Source organism: Gopherus flavomarginatus, chromosome 8 (genome assembly GCF_025201925.1).
Source record: "Gopherus flavomarginatus isolate rGopFla2 chromosome 8, rGopFla2.mat.asm, whole genome shotgun sequence".
NCBI lineage: Eukaryota > Metazoa > Chordata > Testudines > Testudinidae > Gopherus > Gopherus flavomarginatus.
Window position 1 is genome coordinate 87,818,102 of NC_066624.1, and position 20,849 is coordinate 87,838,950.

The window sequence follows — 20,849 nt, forward strand, 5'->3', positions numbered from 1 at the left end:
CATTTGTGCAGGGAGCCCAAAGACTATAGTAGCTGTAATACAAATAACAAAAGAGGTTTTAATGTAGCTTTGCCTGCAATAGTCTGTCATATTTAAGACTTTGCACCTGCCCTGTGATGTTGGTGGCTGAAGTAGATAGTAGCAGTTTCAGTTTTGCAAGGCTTTATCGGTTGCTAACAGACAGCTCTTCAAGAGGAAGGAAGTACAAGACCTGAGGACAAGAAACAAACAACCCCCCCACCATCACCACCAAGTTTCCAGGAACACTTGTTGATCTTCTTGCCAGGCAGGGCAAGTCTGTCTTTTAGACCAGATGTCAGTCGTCAGATTAGCAGTTAGGCTAGACACTAAACATTTTTAATTGGTAGATTTTAAAACACAAGACCAAGAGATCATTCTTTTAATGTGAACTGTACATGTTAAGTTACAGTAGCTGCTTTAATTAGGGATGTGGCTTTAAATACAAAAGTACTTCCTCTAGTGTCTTTTTTTTTTTAATAGCTGGATGTAATTTTTGGTTCTTTAAAAAATACAAATGCAAACCACATCCAGTTGCCATGGTTACTACTGTATGCTAATGTGAATAGCTTATTTCACATTCTTAAACCTATAGGATTGGGGAAGCATAATTATTCTGGTCTATCACTATTTCCCCTTTAGCAAGGCCACCATCCTTCTACTGCGAAGAAAGAATGTTGTAATTAGCCCAGAGTGCACAGCAGAACAGAGATCTTCGAGGTAGTGGTGGTGGCTGTGTCACTGTATTATTTAAGCAGCTTTAAGACCTAACCTACACTTGAGGCAAAACAGGTAAGAACTGAGCTCTACCATGCTTGTTTGATTGTGTAAGTTGACATTAGAATTATGGAAAACTCTACTAAGCTTTAGTAAGTAATTCTGGAAGTCAGTAATTCTGGACTGTTTGTATTGACTGGAACTTTGTCATTTCGCATCTTGGTGATTTATATTAACTGATTGAAGATTTTAATAATAATATATTACAGAGACAAGAAATTGGCACTATCTGTTTAGAAAGGAAACTTTTTTTGATGTGAAGACTATAACTACCTATAAACTTATATTCATTTTTATATCAGAACTGAAAATTTTACTTGTGGATAATCTGTTTAAATTATATTTTCCAAATACTATTTGCAAATGAAGTCCTGCTCTTGCCGTTTAATTCCTGTGGGCAGAACCGGGCACCCATGCAGAATCCATTTGGGGTTCTGGACAGGCATTGGGGCCGCCTGCGTGATCTGATTGAAGGATCCCGGCTTAAAACAAACAAGCAAGAAACCATTTTGGTGGCTTTTTCTCTGAGCATTATTTTTGTCTCCCTTGTATCTTACTTCTCTCAAACTCTCCAAGCAAGTGTTCTGATGTGTTTAAGCTGATGTGCTGACTGTTTCACAATAGTTTCCACTTTTACTACTTAGTAGTAGTATTTGAAGTATAGTTTTATATTTAGGATGAGAACATAGCTGCCTTGAGGTATTATTATAGGGTTATTTTATTCCTCCTGTTCATAATGGGGTTAAATCCTGCTCACCATTCCTTTTGACCCTAATGATTAAGTGGCAGGAATAAGGTAAGCAGGAGTTGATATGAGATGTAGATACTGTTCCAAGTACATTTGTAAAATCTAATATAAATTAAAAAGACGTTAATCCCTTGGCACCTGAGCTCCTGATTTCCTGGTATGAAATATTTCACTGCCAATGAATGTCCCACTAGGGTTTGGTGATTAAATACTGTGTTGGAATGAAGCCAGAGTCCACCTGGGCTGAACTCTTGCACTTCTCATGACGGGAAGTCAAACGAAATGGAAGTGGACCCCCTGTTTCTGACAGCTGAATTCCAGCACTAATTAAAGAATAATAAAGAAATCACCTTCACAGAGAACCCAAAGGATATAGTGTATAGCATTATTATGCACTATAATATTGACAGGGTGCACTTTGCTCATTTATATGCTTGTAGACTAGTGGACATTTGTCTAAATATTTTACTACTTTAAAAAAAATTCATTACTGTTTGCCACCAGTTACTTGCAGATTCAGTGTAAGTCATTTAGATATCTAAGAACCTGCTTTATGGGTGCTGGTCAGACATTGCTGAAAATCAAATCTTAATTGTCATAGTTAACTCTTTAAGCTGAATAGATTTGTAAAGAGATAATCAGTGTAGACACCTCAGCACTGGCGTCATGTAAGAAAAACATGGGCAATGAAGTATTTAAATTGTAAACTCTTTGGAATAGGAACCTTGTCTTGTCTTTCTAAAGCTCCTAGTATTCTGTTGTAGGATAAAAAGTAAAGAATTAAAAATGAGGTGAGTCATGTGTTCTTATACCAGTTTGTAATAAATGTGTGCAGGACTGCATTGAAGTAGACCGAGAGACAGGGATGGAAGAAGGATACAAAGGCGGTGGTTAGTCATCATGGGGCATTAAAGGGGAGTGAGCAAAAATACACATGAGTAGAGTGATAAGCTGGAGCAGAATAGTTGCCAACTTTAGAGATGTTGGCAATAAGATGGTATACCCATCTTAGTTACATCTAACAACTAGATATTTCTTGATTTATATTAATATGTAGATGACACAACAAATGACAGTCAAATGTTCTACCCAGATTTCATATTGTAGAAATGAGACCAATTAGTTTACTTCAAAATAATGCATCCAAAAGGTGAGAAAACTGCCTCAGTTTCTAGACAAAGGGTAATTATGGTATATAAAAAAAAAGGGCACAGATCTAAATTAAGCTTCTTCAAGACACAGGTATAAACAGTGTTGTAACTTAGTTGGAAGCATGCAGTTAGCAAGGTTTTTTCCTCAAGTGATTACGTCAGCTTTTATAATAAGGACATCAAATAAACAGAAAGTAACAGAAAACTCCCCAATTAAGCTTTCAGGTTCTAGGACCCTTGGTGTAGTGCCTGACCTTCCTGAAAGCATTCTGCTTCCAAGCAGCTGCTCTGATAGACCTTCATCAGAGCACCTGTGAAAGGGAATTAAACTGAGGTTAACTGATTATGCCCCTGCAACCTGTCACAAGGAGTAAACTAGTACACATCAAAAATCTAAAGGAAAGAAGCAAAGATGAATTATCAGTATTAGTGACAGAACCTACAACAGAAGGTAAACTCTTAAGAGACCAGAAGGAAATAGGATTGGTTGAATAGATCCTGTTATTGGTCTGCAAGAATCAATACAGCAGAATTCCTTAACAAAACTGAAGAGAGTGAGGTAACAAGGAATATATGGGAAAATAAGGAGACAACCTATTGAGTAGTATTGAGAAAGGGGTAAATCAAAATGAGATTGTTGTGGGCTTTCAAAGTTTGAGACCTAATATACTCACTATGCCCTATGGGTACTTTGTTCTAACCTCTATTTTTCTTATGATTTATCCATGGATAGTCCATGGGAGACACCTCTGGATCCAGTTCTTTTTTCCTCAAGCAAAACAATACCAATATTAATACTTGTAGCTAAGACCAAAACAATTGGTCACTGGCATCCCAAACTGAAGAAAAGGGACAGAGATGAAAATAAATGTATGGCCCTGAAAATGGGAGATTGCTCTGTGAAAGGAATTCATCAGGGCAGCACTGCATGATCCACAAGTGGTAACAGTATCCAGCTAAGTGTGTTGCTGTGATAACCAATCACTTCAAGTCAACAGAATCCAGCATGGGGTTAAAATTCAGAATAGCAGGAATAGAGGAATGATCAAATGCAGAATAAAAATAATCAAACATCATACAATACAGGTGACAAAGTCATTCAGAAAGCTATTCATCAAATTCTTCCAAATAAAAGGAGTATAGGATGGCTGATACAATAAAACGCAAAAATGCAGGGGAAAATGTGGAAACGTATCCACTACATGTTATAATAGCTGAATTGGTCTAAGGTAATGACCTGAACCTTCAGCCAGAAGTAAGGAGCAGACCAACATAACCTACAATGATATTAAGGACTGTTAATGACTTAAACCAGCAAAACTAGAAAAATCTGCGTTAAAGCAGCCACTTTGATGGCGGTTTCTGCCTAAAATAGATATTGCTGCAGTCTCAGAATATTATAATATAAATTCTGATGTGAGATTTAGTCATTTTTGAGGTTTGCAATTTACATGCATCAACAGTGTTAATTTTGTTCTGTTTTTCTTTATTTTAAAGAAACAAAGTTTAAGAAATCAAATTCTCTGCCTTTCCAAGACTTGCCATAACCATACATAATAAGTTTACTTATAAAGTATTTCTTCTCCCCCACTCGCTACAAAGATCATTCTAATAAAATAATGCACTATACGTATGTCTTTAAGTGTATACACACTTTTTTTATATATATTTGATAAATGACTAGACAACTTCCTACAAAAATGGAAAGTAATAGACAAATTAAATAACATTAAAACAGTGATCATGTAATTAAAACCTTTACATTTTAAATATGCAAGGCATTATAAAATATACAAATTATGGCCCTGATTCATAAAGCACTTGACACACTTTATGTGCATGTGCTTAAGTGCTTTGCTGAATCAATGATTGTATAAGTTTATGCATTTAAACCATTATGGGATACTTTTGTTTTGTTTTTACAAAAAACACCCACCCCCTGAAAATCCACTAAAGATCTCCACTATGTAGGGCCTGATTCTGATCATTGACAGTTTTGCCATAGACTTCATTAGAAGTAAGATCAGACCTAAAGTGGACCTTAATATGGCCCTGCTGATTTTTAAATCCATGAATGGTAAGGAACCTACCAATACTAAAGACCTCTGCACTCTGACTCCACCTTTTGTCTTTGACTAATTGGCCTATCATTTAGTTGAGTGACATAGACTGTAGAGATACAGAAAATGTTACTGTACTGGCTATAAGGTAAACATTTTCTAAACTGTTCCCAGTGGGCACAGGCAGAAATTAAGTTGGAAAATTGGGAGAAAAAAAGGATTTTTTTTAAAAGTAAGTTTTAAAAAAAAATATTTCTATGTATCCATTTAAAATGACTCAGTCGCAATCAGTAAACAGTTGCAATATTCCTATTGACTTCAAGGGTTGCACCCTTACTGTGTGTTGGTAAAATATGACAGTACACAGCTTTGTGAAACAGAATGCTGTCGTATTTTAAACCACTTGGGGCTAGACAGTGTCTGACTTTGTGCAAGCACATAGAGTTTGAAAGGTTCACAAGGAGAATGATGCCATGGTGAGGTTTAAGTTAATTTGTTGGGCCCCAATAGCCCAGGTTCTAGTTTAGATACCTTAGGTGCTGGAGTAATCCTTGGGGTATTTAGTCGGTAGCTGTGGCAGGGCTTATCTGCTTCTTCCATGGTCAGTGGCGAAGAATGAAGTTGTAGCTTTTTTGGTAATAAACTGATTCTCTGGTGGCATAGTCAAACTAATTCTGCAGTAACTAAGACTGTGATCTATTCAGGAAAATTCTTGTGCAAATGTGGAGATCTGATTAAATCAACTGGACTCTGCATAGGAACAGGGACCAGCCACATAGATTGCTGTGTCAGGGCCTTTACTAGAAATGATCAAATGGCAATATTCATCAAATGAATAATTTTTTGAAATTCAGGAAATGTTTCAAATACAACATTAGAGGAGTAATTGCTTTCATTATTCATCTTATTTACTTTTTACTCAAGCATGAGGTCGTGGCACCATTGCACTATTTCCTGAAACCTAGGTGCAGTGTATTGACACTTGTAGGTAGTATTACTCTACAATATCATACAAGATCACTGTAAAGATTATTTTCCCTTATCTAATGTGCTGTTCCCTACCCCTGTATTACCTGCACTTGTTCAACACCTAACTAAGATCCAGTGGCCGAGAAATAGAAGCATATACAGTGCTCTTTATTCACACTGAGGAAGAACTCTTCGTGGAAAAACAAAAATTCACCTTCACCTTGACTCTAGTTCTGGAGTGGGGTGACCATTTTTCCTGTTTCACTGAATGTGGAAAGAAATGTTTGTTTTATCTCATTAGAATTACATTGTCGAGTTGTGGGGCAGGAGGGAAGGTTGTGTGTAAACCCAAACAGACCAACATAAAATGGATTTAAAAACATCATAAGTACAAACTGAATTTAAAACTACAGGCCAAATCAAAGTTGATAATGACTGGTAATTTAAGGGAGAAATTGGGCTTTTTGCTGGAGTTTTTTTATTTTCTTCCAGAATTATTAAAAGGGTTGGATCCTGGTACACACTATGAATTAGAAAGTGTCTGTAGTGGAGTACAATAAGGCTAAGGGTGTGATTATTTAAACAAACAGAAACTTTTTGAGCCCTGGAAAAATACAGTGAAATGTTCCTGAGACTAGGAAAAAAGGATACAATCTACAACATCTGCCATTTTTAAAGTTTTTTTTGTTGACAGCATCTGTAAGGTTGGGAATATTTTACATTATTTGTTTGTGCAAAAAATGTTGCATACTTGCAGTGGGTACTCAGACATACATTTCCTGTAAATTTGCAGAGCTGAAGCCAATTGGTTGCAACAGAAAGACAGTCTTTTGCAGACACGGTGCCTGTGCTTAACTAATCACATTGGTACACTGTACAGTGAATTTTAAGTAGCAGCACTTTACGAAGCCGGGTAAAGTCTGAGAGCTTGGTTATATTCTACATCTAACCTTCAGTTTAACCTTGCAGCCTGATCCTCACTAAGCCGTTGAGAATCTTTTACAAAAGGGCTTTACTCATTGTCTGAACAGACGGTCCATTGGAACAGTACTGTGCATGTCACATCTTCACTCCAGTTCAGAGGTTATAATATTTTACATATAAAATGGAATATACCAACACTAGCTTTTAGGGGATGTTTTTTATCCAGATATCTTTTTATACCACATTTGTGTGACTGTTCTGCCAAGTAATGCCAGTCTGCAGTGACCCACGGGTCTGCATTTGGGTCAGTCCCTAGTGTTTCACGAAGGCAAAACGCTGCAGCAGCACGAAAGCATTTTTTTTTCCTTCCCCCTTTGCATTCTTAAGGCTCGACAAGTACGCCCAGTGCTTCCTGGTAGGTTTTGCTGAATGGGGGAGGGGCGGTGCAGGCAGCGACGGAAACCAGACATTAGAGATAGGAGTCTGCACAGCTAGATGCAACAGTCTGTTCACTGCAGCTGAGTGAGTTGTGGCTATCACCATGCTTCTGTGACAAGGAACTGACAAGTTCACTTTTCCAGTCTTTTGTCATCGTGTGATAATGAATCCCACAATGCCTTGGGCAATCTGTCCACAGTCTGGTTGCCTCTGAAAAAAGATGTGAGAGGTAAGTTTCCATTTCCACAGTCTCTCTCTCTCTTTTAAATACAGTCTTCCTATTTATGTATATATTTTCGCTGTGCAAAATGTAGCTGGCTGAATGAGGAAGTGAGATTAGGCTTTCACTGACTTTCAGTTTATCAGGCGGGGGCTGGGTTACCACGGTTTATGGTTTCATATCACACACCATCTATAGCTAAACAGAAAGCAGTGGGTCGCAGTTGCAGTTCTGCTTAAAGCAGCCTCTTCCTGTGAGTGTTCTGCACGCCCTGTCAGATCGCAGGGGGGTTTTGCAGTCCTCAAAAAAGACAGAAGAAAAAAAAAAGGCGGGGGAGGAGGAAGAGAGAGAATAGGAAAAAACAAACAAACAGGTGCAGATAAAGTGTCATAATCGCTTAATGATCTTTGTTTGAAGGGAACACAAGATGGAACAGCAGGGGCTCCTAATCGCTTGCAAAGATTTTTCAGAGGGAAAAATTCTCATCACTTCTTCTCAGTCTGTCCTCTAGCTTGGTTTTCATATGGGCCAAATATGTTCAGGGAAAGGTTAATTCTCTGCCTACTGCACATAAATTACGCATGACATATTTAGCTGTGTTTCCTTATATGGAGAGTGCTGTATTTCAGTACAGTATGTCTTTTGCCAAGTTTGCAGGGTGGAGGACGCCCTGCATAAGAGGTTCTTTTTATTTATTTATTTATTTATTCTGTTTTGTAGTGCGTCACTCAAACTGTAAGAAAAGTGAGTGCGCACACTGGTGAACAGGAGCTAAAGTTCGGTTTGCATCGTATCCATTCACTAAGTGTGAAATAAACTTAAAAAAACTACTTTGATTTTGATGTTCATTCAAAGAAGGAAATAATGAGTCTTGTTTTCTGGAATTTGTTAAGATTAGCACTATGCCATAAGGAAATATTTTGATACAAAATTCTGTAACAGTAGCAATGTGGTGCTGATTCAGTTTAATTTTTTACCTTCTAACTAGTTTACTGTCATTTGGGCATAGAGAATCTAATGGAACCAACTTATACTTTGAAGTTCTCAAGTCCCAGTGAAAATAATGGTGCTTCTAAATTGTAAATTAAACAGTTACATCGTTTGGTCTACCAGAACTGAGGAATAGCTGAAAAGTTCAGTAACTGTGTGTAGGTATATAGGTACATGCATATAAGTGTACATTATATCTATACAGCAACATATTAATATATATAGCAGGCCTGCACAACTCATAAAGCGGCGAGGGCCACATTACTCCAAAGAAAACAGCGGAGGGCCGAAACCTCCCAGCCCCACGGAAACACCCCCCACCCCAGGACCTCTCGGCCTGCGGGAATACCCCACCCCAGCACTGCCCAGCCCTGCAGAAACAAACCCTCCTTCCTCAGCACCACCCCACCAAAACAGAAGGAAGGTCGAGGGTGGGGAGGTGATACTTGATTTTAAATCAACCAGGGGCTCCCAGCTGAAGAGGTGGCTGGGAGCTGTCAGGGGCAAATTAAAGGGCCCGGGGCTCAGGCTGCTGGGGGAACCTGGAACTTTGCAGGGCTGGGGCAGGAATTTAGAGTGTCCAGAGCTCCTGCCACTGAGGGGAGCCTGAGCCCTTTAAATCCCAGCCCCAGCCCATCCGCTAGAGCCACCGCCGGGATTCAAAGGACTCTGGGCTGCCCCTGGTGGCGGGGAGCCCTAAGCCCTTTAAATCTCAGCTGCTCCAGAAATCTCTGCGGGTAGCCCAGAGCCTTTGAATCCCGGCCGCGGCTGGCTGGGATTTAAAGGGCTCAGGGCTCCCCGCCGCTGGGGGCAGCCCAGAGCCTTTTGAATCCCGGCAGCGGCTGAGATTTAAAGGGCTCAGGACTCCCTGCCACTGCCAGCAGCCCAGAGCTCTATGAATCCCGGCCGCGGCTGAGATTTAAAGGGCTCAGGGCTCCCCCGGCTGGGCCGCCCAGAGCCCTTTGATTTCCGGCAGCGGATGAGATTTAAAGGGCTCAGGGCTCCCTGCCGCTGCGGGCAGCTCAGAGCCTTTTGAGTCCCGGCCGCGGCTGGGAGTTAAAGGGTTCTAGGCTCCCCGCGGCTGCGGGCAGCTCAGAGCCTTTTGAATCCCGGCCGCGGCTGGGATTTAAAGGGCTCTGTTCTGCCCGCGGCTGCGGGCAGCTCAGAGTCTTTTGAGTTCTGGCTGTGGCTGGGATTTAAAGGGCTCTGTTCTGCCTGCAGTGGCAGGGAGTCCAGAGTTCTTTAAATCTCAGCTGCGGCCGGGATTCATAGGGCTCTGGGCTGCCCGCGACTGCAATGCAATATAATACAATGTATGTATATAAACTCATGCGCACCTAAATGTCCTGGTCATATTTAATATATACATGTATGTATGTATACATATAAAATGATTATAATCTTTTGAAAATTATCAGGTAAAGAAAAACTTAGATCTATCCAAGTTATTTCTAGAACATCTGTCAGTGCAATATATGCCAACATAATGGATAAAGGAAAATCAGTTGACATAATTTATTAGGACATTCAGAAAAAAATCTTTCACACATCTCAAGGGGCTACTAAGGAAATTAAAGTCATAGGGTAGGAGGGAAAGTACTGTTGCCGATTTGAAACTATCTCAGAGGTGGAAAAAAATTGGAATAAATGGTCAGTTTTCAACATGGCAAAAGGTAAACCATTGCTTGTTTCAAGGTTACATACTAGGGCTATGGCAGTTCTATATATTATTAGTGACCTGTAAATTAGTAAATGACACAATTTAGGAAAGACTAGAGAAAACTGTGAAGAACTTCAGAGGGATTTAATAAATCTAGGTGAATGGACTGCGTATTGGCAGATGAAATTCAGCATGGTATTGTTAAATGTACATTGAAAGGAACAATTTGAATCATTCACACACTTTGAGGTTCTAGATTAACCATAACGACTTTGGCTCAAGACCTGAAGGTTACTGGGGACAGCCTTTGGATGAAAGCCTTTGTTCAGTATACAGAGATTGTTTTTTGACCAACAAAACAAAATATTAGGATGTATAAATAATGGGCTAGAAATATTATAATGGCATTTTATATTAATCAGTGATGCACCTTCACCAGGAATTGTGTATTTGGTCCTGGCCACTTTACCCCAAAATCATGTAACAGAAGCAGGAGAGGCAAGTGACAGACAAATGATTGGAGGCACAGAGAGACTTCTGTGTGAGGACAGAGTGAAAAGATTCAGTATGTTCACTTTTGACGGAATATTAGTAAGAGAGGACATGATACAAAATAATGAATGAAATAGGGAAGGTAAATTGGGTTTTCCTTTACTGGGAACATGAGAAGAAATAATCATTGAAATGGAAAAATTGATAAACGGAAACCCTCTTTTTACACAATAATAATTAACCCATGGAACTTATTACTGCAAGATATGATTGAGGCCGAGAGGTTAGTAGAATTCAGAAAAAAATGAGACACTTCTGTAGATGATGAGGACTTACACAGCTACATTTGATAGAAAAAAATCTCCTGTTTTTAGAAGGATTAGGAAGAAACTTCACCTATGAGCAGGTTATTGGGATTTATTTGCGTTCTCTGTCTGGTACTGGTCACCGTCGGAGATAGGGTCCAGCACTGGGCATTCTATTGGTATGAAACAGTATGACAATTCCCATGTTTTTTGTAGATGACAGTGAAAAGTAAACTGTATCAAGTGAATAACTGCTTCTGCTGCCATTTAAACCAATGGCAGAGCTCCTGACTTCAGTAGAAGTAAGACTGGACCCTATCACATTTGAAAAAACAAAACAAAACAGTGTCAGGCTACTCCCTTTAGAGCAAAATATATAAGCACATGCATTATATATGCACTGAATTGATGGTAAATCTGTGCACTCAATCTCAGCAAACGCAAAACCTAAAGTAAATGTTTATGTGATTATTATTTATTTATTTGTTTGTTTATTTTTATGGTAGCATCTACAATAGGTTAGGCACTTTGCAGACAGACACACAGATAACAAAGCTTGGTCCCTCCTCCAAGGAGCTTCCAGTCTAAGAACAGAAAGACAAACAAGTAGACAGGTTAGAAGAAAATGAAACAACAAATAACATTATACACTGTGTAGTTGTAGCCGTGTTGATCCCAAGATATTGGAGAGACAAGGTGGGTAAGGGAAATTCTTTTACTGGACCTCACCACCTTGTTTCCCTAACAAATAAAGTTATCATTATATGCACTGTAGTCTGTATGGCAGAAATGGGTCTTAAGGAGCACATGTGTTAAGGATGCTTGTCTTTTACTAAGAAGCAGATGAGTTGGTGGTTAGGGAAGGAGAATTATGTGGGGGTTGGAAGTCTAGGACAAAATCCACTCCTAATCCATAGGTGAGGCATAGGGAAATGCAACAGCTCATGGCAGAAACTGTGCTTTTTGGGGAAGTTTTGTAGTCTGTGTTATATAGGAGTCTGGACTAGATGATCATAATGGTCCCTTCTGGCCCTGGAATCCATGAAACTCTATGGTTGCTAAAACAGCCTCTAGGCTGGAAGAGAGGGTGTGGTCCCTGTACACCTCTGTGGGTGTGAAATTCTTGATGTAGTCCTATGTGGGGTATAGGATCATGTCTAAGAGGTGAATATAGCTGAACTGCTTAGTAATAGTGGCCATAATGTAATTAAATTTAACATATCTGAAGGGTAAAATACAAAAGAAATCCATCACCGTAGCATTTAACTTAAAAAAGGGGACTACATAAAAATGAGGCTAGTTAAATGGAAATTAAAAGAAACAGAAGTAAAATGCCTGCAAGCTGCATGGAAACTTTTTAAAAACACCATAATAGAGGCTCAAATTAAATATAAACCCATAGGAGGAGAGGATATTCTTGATTTAGTCCTAAGTGGAGCACAGGATCTGGTCCAAGAGGTAGATATAGCTGAACTGCTTGGTAATAGTGACCATAATATAATAAAATTTAACAAACTTGTGGGGAGGAAAACACCAAAGAAGTTCATCACAACAGCAGTTAACTTCAAAAAGGGGAACTACACAAAGTGAGGAAGCTAGTTAAGCAGAAATTAAAAGGTACAGTCCCAAAACTGAAATGTCTGCGAGCTACATGGAAACTTTTTAAAAACACCAGAGAGGCTCAATTTAAATGTATACCTCATATTAAAAAAAAATCAGAGGACCAAAAAATGCCATCATGGCTAAATAACAGAGTAAAAGAGGCAGTTAGAGATAAAAAGACATCCTTTAAAAATGGGAAGTCAAATCCTAAATTGAAATGAGCATAAACTCTGGCAAATCAAATGTAAAAGTATAATTAGGCAGGCCAAAAAAAAAGAATTTGAAGACCTAGCAAAAGATACAAAGACTAACAGCAGTTATTTGAAGTACATCAGAAGCAGGAAACCTGCTAAATAATCAGTGGGGGTCAATGGATGATCTAGGTGCTAAAAGAGCACTGAAGGAAGACAAAGCTGTTGTGCAGAAGCTAAATGAATTCTTTGCATTGGTCTTTATTGCAGAGGATGTGGTGAAGATTCGCACACCTGAGCCCTTCTTTTTAGGTGACAGATCTGAGGAACTGTCCCAGATTGAGCTCTCCATAGAAGAGGCTTTATAAAAATTGATCAGTTAAAAAGTAATGTCACCAGATGATATTCACTGAAGAGTTCTGAAGGAACTCACGTATGAAATTGCAGAACTACTAATTGTGGTATATAACCTATTTCTTAAATCAGCCTCTGTACCAGATGACTGGAGGAGACTGATTTTTTTTTTAAACAGCTCTAGAGGCAATCCTAGATATTACAGGCCAGTAAACCTAATTTCAGCACTAGGCAAACTGGTTGAAACGATATTAAAGAACAGAATTATCAGAAACATAGATGAACGTGATATGTTGCAGAAGAGTCAACACAGCTTTTGTAAAGGGAAATCATGTCTCACCAATCTATTAAGAATTCCTTGAGGGGGTCAACAAACGTGGACAAGTGGAGATAGTACAATTGGACTTTCAGAAAGCCTTTGATAAGGTCTCTTATTAAAGGCTCTTAAGTAAAGTAAGGAATCATGGGGTAAGATGGAAGGTCAAAGGTTAGGAATAAATGGTCAGTTTTCACAGTGGAGCGAGGTAAATAGTGGAGTCCCCCAGAGATCAGTACTGTGGTCTGTGCTGTTGAGCATATTCATAAATTATCTGGAAAAGGGGGTAAAGAGTGAGGTAGCAAAGTTTGCAGATAAGGCAAAAAGACTCAAGATAGTTAAATCCAAAACAGATTGCGAAAGTTACAAAGGGATCTCACGAAAGTGGGTGACCTGGCAGCAAAATGACAAATGAAATCCAATATTGATAAGTGCAAAGTGATGCACATAGGAAAACATAATCCCACTTATACATATAAAATGATGGGGTCTAAATTAGTTGTTACCATTCAAGAAAGAAATCTTGGAGTTATTGTGTATAGATCTTTGAAAACATCTGCTCAATGTGCATCAGCAATCAAAAAAACTAACGTTAAGAACTATTATGAGAGGGAGAGAAAATAAGAGAACATATCATAATGCCAGTATATAAATCCATGGTATGCCCACACCTTGAGTACTGCATGCACTTCTGGTTACCCCATTCCCAAAAAAGATATATTAGAATTGGAAAAAGTACAGAGAAAACGACAAAAATGATTAAGGATATGGAACAGCTTCCATAAGAGGAGAGATTAAAAAGACTAGGACTGTTCAGCTTGGAAAAGAGACAACTAAGGGGGCATATGACAGAGGTCTAGAAAATCGTGAATGGTGTGGAGAAAGTGAGTAGGGAAGTGTTATTTACCCCTTTACATAACAAGAATCAGGGGTCACCCGGTGAAATTAACAGGCAGCAGGTTTAAACCAAACAAAAGAAAGTACTTCTTCACACAACCAGTCAACCTGTGGAATTTGTTGCCAAAGGATGTTGTGAAGGCCGAAACTGTAACGGGAGTAAAAAAAGAAATAGATGATAAGTTAATGGAGGATAGGTCCATCAATGACTATTAGTCATGTTGATTCAGGGTTGCAACTTGATGTTCCAGGTGTCCCTAAACCTCTGAAACTGGGACTGGACCACAGGGGTGAATGACTTGATAATTGCCCAGTTCTGTTAATTCACTCTGAAGCATCTGGCAGTGGCCACTGTCAGAAGACAGGATACTGGGCTGGATGGACCATTGGTCTGACCCAGTATGGCTGTTCTTATGTTCTTATAGTAGTTTGTGGCCAATATAAGAGTGACCACAGTGGCAACATTGCTGCCTTTTCTCGAGTCATCCGCAGAAATCCCTCTTCATAAAAATCTCTCTCCGCACCTTCCACAGAGATGTTCTAGAGTCCAGCAGTACCACATTTGGGAAGTGCAGAGACTCCTTTCACTCCTGTTTTGACAGCTGTATTCTCCCATATAACGTAAAGTCAGCAGTCTCTCATCTTACCATTGTGTATTTGTGCCTATTTCCAGCTAAACTTGGGAAACTTGAACAGTAAAATTTGTAAAAAAAAAAAAAGAAAATATATATTTTTGTAGCTGACAAATAATTCAGGCTTAATTTGGTTTTCATTTCAGTGAAAGATTCAAATTGGTTTTTATTTTGCCTTTTATTTTTCTCTTAAATGATAATTTGTTACTCAGGTAAATTAGAGACCCTCCACAACTAGAAATTCTCCATGTTATCCTGTTTTGAGTCTGTTTTTAATTTTGTCCAGTTTTGTAGCTATAGGCAATAACACACAAAAAAGTGCAGTTCACTGTGTGATCACTAACTAACATTGAATGGTAATTAATATAAAAATCAAGCTGTAACCTAGCCATTATTCTGCCTAGTGTAGCAAGAGCAAGGACTGAATCAGCAAGGAGGCTGGATTCCCTTTTCATCTCCTACATATTGAGCCCACACTGACTGGTATTGGGAGGCAGCTTGTACTTCTACTGACTCTTGTAGTACATGTTCTGTGAATAAATTGGGGGCGTTACACCCTTCCATCTTGCATACCTTTCACAAGCTTTTAAAAATGTCACCCGTTGGGGAGGAAGGGACGGCCATGTTTACACGCACTTAATATTATTCAGTGGAATCCATCCTGCAGAGCAGGGAACTTTAACTGGACTGATAAATGTTAAGGCCCTGGGACTTCAGGTAGTCTGCGTTGGTAGTTTCGCAGTAGCACTCTCTATTAATGCTTCAAGGCTTGCTCGCTCACTTGCACTTTAGATCCATGGAACTTAGAAGCTTTTAAAAGTAAACTTGATCTACAGGAAAAGGGGATTGATGTTTGCTAAATATGTGCTTCATGTTAGACAATCCTCCAAGGAGCATTGATCTGTGAGAATGTTACTCAGAGGGGCCTCTGAAAGTCCAGGAAAAACAGGGTTTATGGACTAAAAAATACTAATCCACAGAAAGGAGAGGCGGGCAAGATGTAGTTTATTGTCTGCAGCCAGAAGGAGAATAATTAAAGAGAGCTCCATGTTTTCTTGTTTTGTATGAGGCTATAGCAGCCAGTTTACAGGCTGAACACCTCCTATTCTCTGTTTTTATTTGCTTACAAGTACTGCTTGAGTTCTGCTTCTGGATAGTTAATACAGAGATGGTAATAACACAGGAAAGACCTATAATTAGGAGGATGAGACTTTACACCTCTTGATGACCAGAATAGTGTATGGTTGCTACTTAGGAGCTCTTTGGAGAAACTACAACTGTCATACTCCTAAAAGAGCCAAAGCCAAGACAATCATATTAATTGGTATAAAAATAGACCTTGCAGTAAATATTCATTCTCTTCAAAGGCTTAATATTAAAAAATTCCTTTGCTTTATGTATATTTTAATGAAAATGCTCTGAAGATTGCTGTAAAGAAATAATGTTACTGTTAGCAAAGGCCAGTGCATTGTGATAAAACTGGGGAGAAGTCCTTCCTTTTTTAAAAAGATCTTCTGTGATCTCTAGATGTATCCAGATTGATCCAATTTTATTTAGTACTGTATATTTTCACTCCTATAGTACAGTGCCATTATAGTATAATATCAAAGTATGGGTCTAATCTCACAATCTCTTACTTCTTCTGAGTAAAGAGTCAGTGGAAAGGACATAATGAAATTGTATCTATGCATGTGTTATGCACTCAGATACTGTAGTGAAGCCTTTCTGTCTGTTAGAGAGGGAAGTCTGAGCTACAAGAATTGGATTGCAAAGTACTAAGATATTCAGATCCAGGATTTTGATTTGCCCAATTATAGAGGTAATAATGGTTAGCCATGACATTTGGTTTCCGTAACCAGGCACAGATTCATATCCTCTCTCCCTACCCAGGTCAACCATGTTCAGATCCAGGATTTTACATGCCATCTCCTATGTTAGTGGCTAGAGGGATGACTAAGCTTCCCTTGCTTACATGTCTGCTCACATTACTGCTCCGTGGGGACCATAGAGACTGCTCACTGCTTCTCATTGATACAGACACATTTTAAAGTTATTTTTCTAAGTAATTCAATAAGAAAAACAACATGAAAAGAACATTTTCTTTCTATTTGGGCCATGATTACTTACCAAAGGCATAAGGATATGTCTTCTCTTTTATTGCCATCTTCATGACATTTGGCATCTGTTCTGCCACCAATATACGAGTATTACTCCATTAGTGTCAATGGGAGTTTGTGCATTTAGTAAGGGGAAGAGCTGAGCCCATTACTGCTATATTTGGTTTGTGATGCAACTTTTAACATATGTCTAGTTGGTAAAGGATTATAAATTGAAGAGGTGAGGATTTTGGCACGACATGTCATCCAGGAGTTTAGTTTCTGTTTTTGTGTATTAAAATAAATGACTACTAGCGCTTGCCCTGGTATCAAACTTCTTTTACCATCAGTAATCTGCACAGGACATCTCATTATTCAACATTTTGTTTAAATACTAAGGAAACTGACTAATCTGTTTTTAAAATGTGTGCTGGTTAATGCTGGTAATGTTTTTCTGCTGTTCCCTGAGGCATCTCTGAAATGTTCATTCATGTTTTCAAAAGAAGCTGTCTTATTACACAACATATGTCTGTGACAACTGTCAAACAAACCCAACCATTTCAATTGTATATGGTTCTATAGCATCAGTGATTCTGGGCATATATGGCTCCCCTTGAAGTCAATGTACATTAGGCCATTAGTGGATAGTTTCTGTGAGTCCATGTATTTATTTGGTTATTGTTGTAATTGTTCAGTGTACATCAAACTCATGATAAAATACAGGGATGTATCAGGAGAATTATTTTTCCACTGAGGCTTCTATATCTCTGAAATATTCCCTCAAATTATGTTATTTACTACATTATCACTACAGAAGATTGCCTGTAAAGACTAACTTTAGTGCAGCAAGCTGGGAAAACTGTATCTTTAAAAAAAGATAAAGTTAATAGCTTCCCATATATATAAATTCAATATTTCATGCTCAGTATAAAACACAAATAAATAAATAAATTAGTGTTACTGTTCTAATTATAGGTTGTTTTCAATGGGATGATTGCTACTTGGTTTTAATTCAAAACATCATTAGCAAATTTAAAAGATAAAAACATTTCTAATGTCATTAAAATGTTAAGTAACTTTACTGTAAGATTAGTGTAGGGCTGGATTAACCCTTCCTGAATTTAAAAACAAAACAAAACAAAAAAGCCCTGCAGAAGTGAGGAAAAAGAGGGGCAAAAATTGAGGACCATAGAGTGGACAGGGCTATATGACTGCCAGCTGTCTGTTGTACGTCCTCACATATATTAGCAGTCACTGAGATGCTTCTTCAGTCTAGTCACTCACAGTCTCGGGCCCTGGCAGTACTGATTCCTCAGGAGCCATGTTGTTACTGGTCAAATCACCCACAACTTCGCACTAGCAGCTCTGAAGAGAATGCCTCAAAGTTAATGCTATGTCTGTATGCATATGCAAGTGGTCAGCTGGGGACTATGCAGTGGAGGCTGGATAATTCTTAGCTACTCACTTCAAACCCCTTCTCCTAAAGTCTTCTGGAGACTGATCTTCATGGTACATCTGTCGATGGCAGGAGTGGGCAATGCAACAGCGGCAGCATTCTACCTCCTTTCCTGCTTTCAAGAGGATTTCACCTTGAGTTGTGTCTCCTCTTTATGGGATCTGGGGGAATTTTGTGCCGTAGGGTGGCCTGATCCTATGAGATTTGCGTGGCTGTACCCTTACGTTCTCACAGAAGGTCTCTAAAGGCAGTGGAGTTATCATCTGTTCATACAGATATGTTTTATGGTTGAGCCCTTAATAGCCAGTTTAAACAACGTTAGTTCTTCTGACTGTTGAAGCTCTTAGTCATTGCCAGAGAAGCGTAAAGGTGCCTTAATGTAAATTAGAATTCAGCCCACATATCAATGAATTGTGTGTGTGTATGTATGTATATGTTTATGCATTTATATATTTGCGATTTCAAGCTTTGGTCTGTGATATACAGAAGGTCAGACTAGATGATTTGGTGCCCCCCCCCGCCCCGATAAGGGATTCATAGAAAATTAATATTGTGGGACGCTTCCAGTCAGGGCCGGCTTTAGGAACTGTGGGGCCCGATTCGAATACCCGGCGGCGGTCCGGGTCTTCGGCGGCACTTCGGCAGCAAGGGGTCCTTCACTCGCTCTGGACCCCCTGCCATTGAAATGCCGCCGAAGACCCGGAGTGAGTGAAGGACCCCCCCCATCGCTGAAGTGCTGCTGAAGACCCGGACCGCCGCCGGCTATGTAAAAAAAATAAAAAAATTAAAAAGGTGCCTAAGGCGCAGGGCCCTCTTAGGTGTGGGTGGGAGGCCCGATTCCAGGGAATTAGGGGAATCGCCTAAAGCTGGCTCTGCCTCCAGTGTAAAAGCAAGCTGGACATAATTTTGTATTTGAATCAGAACCAATTTTAGCATCATAAATTACACAGTGCATTTGATTTAAATCATGATTTAAATCACTAGTCAGGAATACTCGATTTAAGCATGGGTTTCTACATAAAAATGCATTCTTGTTGGTTGTTATAACCTTAATACATATTCTTCACAGCTCAGAGATAGATGAGACCCAAACTGGATCTCTTTTATGGGCTGCTGCCATTATAGGTTTTCCCTTCTAGTCAGAGAATGGTATGGTAGGTCTCAAATCAAGGAAGGCTATACTCCGAAAGACCTCAAGACTTCTGGAACATGCTGCTCATACTATTTCACTTTTGTTTCTGCTGCCTGTCCCTCCCTTCTCACATTTATCTCCAGACTTCTCCTTGTCCAGCTCTATTCCGCCCCCAACAACCTTCTATTCATTGAACTTTCTGAAACTTGGCACTTTTAGAGAGAGGTAAGGGACTGACGCTGTGTACACAAATTTGCAGAGTGACAGTAGGGTTGAGGTCCGTTATTTCTCACCTCTATGCACTATTTATTTATTTAAAAACATTTTTGCTGTTAACAAGCATATTATCTCTGGAGACACAAATCCACAGTCTGAGAACTGCAAAACTAAGCATCTCTGATGGTATCTTCTAGACCAGGAGTCAGCAGCCTTTCAGAAGTGGTGTGCTGAGTCTTCATTTATTCACTCTGATTTAAGGTTTCACGTGCCAGTAATACATTTTAAAGTTTTTAGAAGGTCTCTTTCTGTAAGTCTATAATCTAGAACTAAACTATTGTTGTATGTAAAGTAAATAAGGTTTTTAAAATGTTTAAGAAGCTTCATTTAAAATTAAATTAAAATGCAGAGCCCCCCAGACCGGTGGCCAGGACCCAGGCAGTGTGAGTGTCACTGAAAATCAGCCGTAAATTGTCTACCCCTGTTCTAGATTGAGCACTGAGTCCCATTGGGTAGATAGAAAAATTAACCTAAATAATATATGCAGAAAATGTGGAACCCCATACAATTGAGTTCTTAATCCATGAACCATTGGAACTCATTTACAAAACTTGTCTTAAATATTACATGAATATATTGTCTCATACTATAGAATTAGAATTTATAGTCCCTATTCCATGATGAGATCTCTTTGAGCTATAATGTATCTTAATTAAAACTATCTTTAGTTTTTCTCCTCAAAAAGCATTTTAGCAAAAAAAATCCTATTTAAATTTAAAAAAATCTGTTTTTAATTTTTTTTTAAATCACTGATTTTTATCCACCCTGTTAAATTAGTATTGGAAAGCCTAAAATCTGTATTTTATACAACTGTGCAGTTTAAAATGTGAAATGCATTATGAGTCCTGAAAGTACTTGGGTGCCATACTGATGGTATTTATTACATCCATTCATTTATTCAGACAGTAGTGGTGCTTTTCTTAGGTGTATGGATGGTAATTTACATTTGAAAATGTTCAATATTTTTTTCTGTTAGAAGCGATATGAATGCATTGTTGTTGTCTGGCAGCGTGAGAAGCTTCGGTTGCAAAAGGACCCTTTCCCTCCCCCACCCCCTCAGCATTTATAGTTGGGTTCTGGTAAAAGTGTATCAGTTACAGTTTAATACACAAAATGAAGTTTTTTAACAGAATATGCACTGATTT

The 20,849-nt window shown here is 38.9% G+C and overlaps 1 protein-coding gene across 14 annotated transcripts in view; it reads left to right on the forward strand.

Moving 5' to 3' along the window:
* Positions 1-302: 302 nt before the first annotated feature.
* The window catches only part of MBNL1 (muscleblind like splicing regulator 1), a 192,583-nt gene continuing 172,036 nt past the window's right edge, over positions 303-20,849 (forward strand). For 2 of the 14 annotated variants that reach the window (XM_050966031.1, XM_050966029.1), the window contains exon 1: positions 310-810. The gene's annotated coding sequence lies outside the window, so the exon portion shown is untranslated. Of the gene's footprint in view, positions 811-7,079; positions 7,315-20,849 lie in introns of those variants that run through there. The other 12 variants (XM_050966032.1, XM_050966030.1, XM_050966018.1 and 9 more) reach the window with 11 other exon arrangements.